The 2,500-nt window shown below is 33.8% G+C and overlaps 1 long non-coding RNA gene across 1 annotated transcript in view; it reads right to left on the minus strand.

Moving 5' to 3' along the window:
• The window catches only part of LOC137621194 (uncharacterized), an 833,937-nt gene that overhangs the window by 10 nt on the left and 831,427 nt on the right, over nt 1-2,500 (minus strand). Inside the window, exon 5 of the long non-coding RNA XR_011040171.1 lies at nt 1-18. This exon is cut by the window's left edge and continues 10 nt beyond it. This is a non-coding gene — a long non-coding RNA (uncharacterized lncRNA). The remainder of the gene's footprint in view (nt 19-2,500) is intronic.

Genomic DNA, 2,500 nt, shown 5'->3' on the forward strand with positions numbered 1-2,500 from the left:
CTGAAGATGGAACCCCATCTGAAAAATAAAATATTAAATTAACAAATGAAAATTCAAGTATTCATAAAAGGCTCTTATAATATTGAAAGTTAAAAGAAGAATCCGGCAATTTAATCAATTAAATACTTTACAAGTAGGAAAAACTATAATATAGAAAATATAAAAAACTTCTGATAACATTAATAAAGCAATGTTCCCCTTTTACTTGGTATAATTGATAACTGATAATCATAGTTATTCAACCAACAATTAACAATTCACGAATCTGAAAAAAAAGAGGAACTCCTAAACATAACTTACGATATGAGGACTGGTTTGAAACGAGATTATATAAACTGAAGACCCTCTAGGACAACCAAAGAAAAACAATCTTAAGATTAACCCCTATAATAAAATCAACAGGAACACTTAAATAACAACACGATACCTCCCATCTTCCTCAACATTGAAGAAGTTAACTCTTATCAATAAAAGAATTGTTATTCTTTGTAAAAAGTTTTACTAGTGAATCCCTGGTGCAGAGACGTCGGACAATTGAAATGATGACAGGAGAGATGGTTTCCATGGCGACAAAATTCAATGATCTGAAAGGTGTCACTTGATGGATGTTTTCAGCCCTGTTCAACAAGATATGCCAACCACTTTTTCTTAAATATCCTCCTTTTTCCATACTAACACACGCGTGTAATTAAGAGATCAAATAGAAACAATGATGTGTTTCATAAAACCACCCAGGTTGGAGAACCTATAAGAAAGGTTCCTTTATTTTGTACTTTACGATTGCAACACCTTTTCGGAAATATGTCCATCTTCTGTTTGTAAGTGACGAAGAAACTAATATCGTGATGTGTTTTCTCTCTCCAATTCATCTTCTGATTTCGATTAACAATGATAAAGATAATTACCAATTATCAATTGAAGCTGATATGTACCCTCGGGCACCCAAACTTTTATCACACCTGATACAATTTCCTATTCCTTGCTAACAAAAAAAAAAATCTTCTTCTTTTAAGAAATAAATTTACTTGTATGTTGAAGTATGAGTTTCCTATTTGGCACATTGCTCGAAATATCCCATGAATACAGAAACTGAAACCAGTGCTAAACCAATGGCGTCGCAGCAAAGAATGTAGTCAGCATTGCATGTCGTATCGATCTCTTTTCGTCTTACCAGAGACACAGAAAAATATCTAGGTTATCAATTCGTACCTTTAGAATGAACTGAAAATATCCCTAAATATAATTACAGTAATTTTTCAATTCTTTTATAAAAGGAGATCAAGAATAAAACAAATACAACCCGTTTGACAGGAACTGCGAGAGAGAGAGAGAGAGAGAGAGAGAGAGAGAGAGAGAGAGAGAGAGAGAGAGAGAGAGAGATCCATCTTTCGTTCATGAATTTATCACAGGATCAGATCAAATTTAAAATACTGCAAGAGAGAAAATGCAACTCTAGCCTGCACACCTCCCTCTACCAATATATGAGAAAAGACAGGTAACCTTTTCTTATTGAACTTGAGCAATCGTGGGTATGGTCAGTAACAAGAATAAAAGCAGCCAACTCTTATAGAATAAAAAAGATGCCCTTAAAGAACACGTACAAAAACTCATCACTGGGTTTTCATCGCGACTGTCAATCAACTGACTATACTCTGACATAACGACCTCGCCGTTACGTCGGTAAGTTGGCTCGTGTAACTATTATCTCCTTATTAAACCTAAACAAATCCTTTCCAACTATCTTAAAGACAGCGTCCTTCCTTATAAACTAAGAAAACAGTCACTTGTAGCTTTTTTTTTCCTCGTTTAATCCATCTCATGTGACCCACCCTTCCTCACTAACTCTCGACTGTCATGAGCCTTTCTTTCCTCAATAAATCCCGTCTCGTGTACTTTTTAATACCTTGGTAAATCTTGAAGTATGAAAAGAGCTACTCTCTCTTTGTTGAATTTGATTTCTGATTTGATTTATTTTAGACCTTAAATAATCTCAACCAAGCATAAAACAAAATCTGTTCAAGAAACTTATTTTTCTAGCATAATCATCCTCGCACTTTCAGTAATGTATCCACACCATGTTAATCCGATTAACCAAGCACGGTCAAATAATTATCTATATAGACCTTAATTAAATACTATGCACGTACACAAGGAGCTTTCATTATCTGCATGTAATTGAATCTATCTTGTGATGCAACCATCAATATCGTCATACAGCATCAGTTTAGCAAATGTTTCATCAATTTTAAAATGACAAGACTCATTTACGTTGACCTTGGATTTTAACTTTTTCTAATGTACAATAATCCATATTCCCCTATTTACATTTCAAAAAGTTTACTTTCCCATAAATTAACGCAAATATTTAAGGCATTTTGCCATTACACTTCACTTTTAATAAACCAAGAAGGCTAAATAAGGCTCCTCTGTATTCCATGCTTAATATTTTGCGATGGGTAACCTTGGAGTTCATTACTCGTGAACTAAGTAAGATACACAC

Source organism: Palaemon carinicauda, chromosome 27 (assembly GCF_036898095.1).
Source record: "Palaemon carinicauda isolate YSFRI2023 chromosome 27, ASM3689809v2, whole genome shotgun sequence".
Classification (NCBI taxonomy): domain Eukaryota; kingdom Metazoa; phylum Arthropoda; class Malacostraca; order Decapoda; family Palaemonidae; genus Palaemon; species Palaemon carinicauda.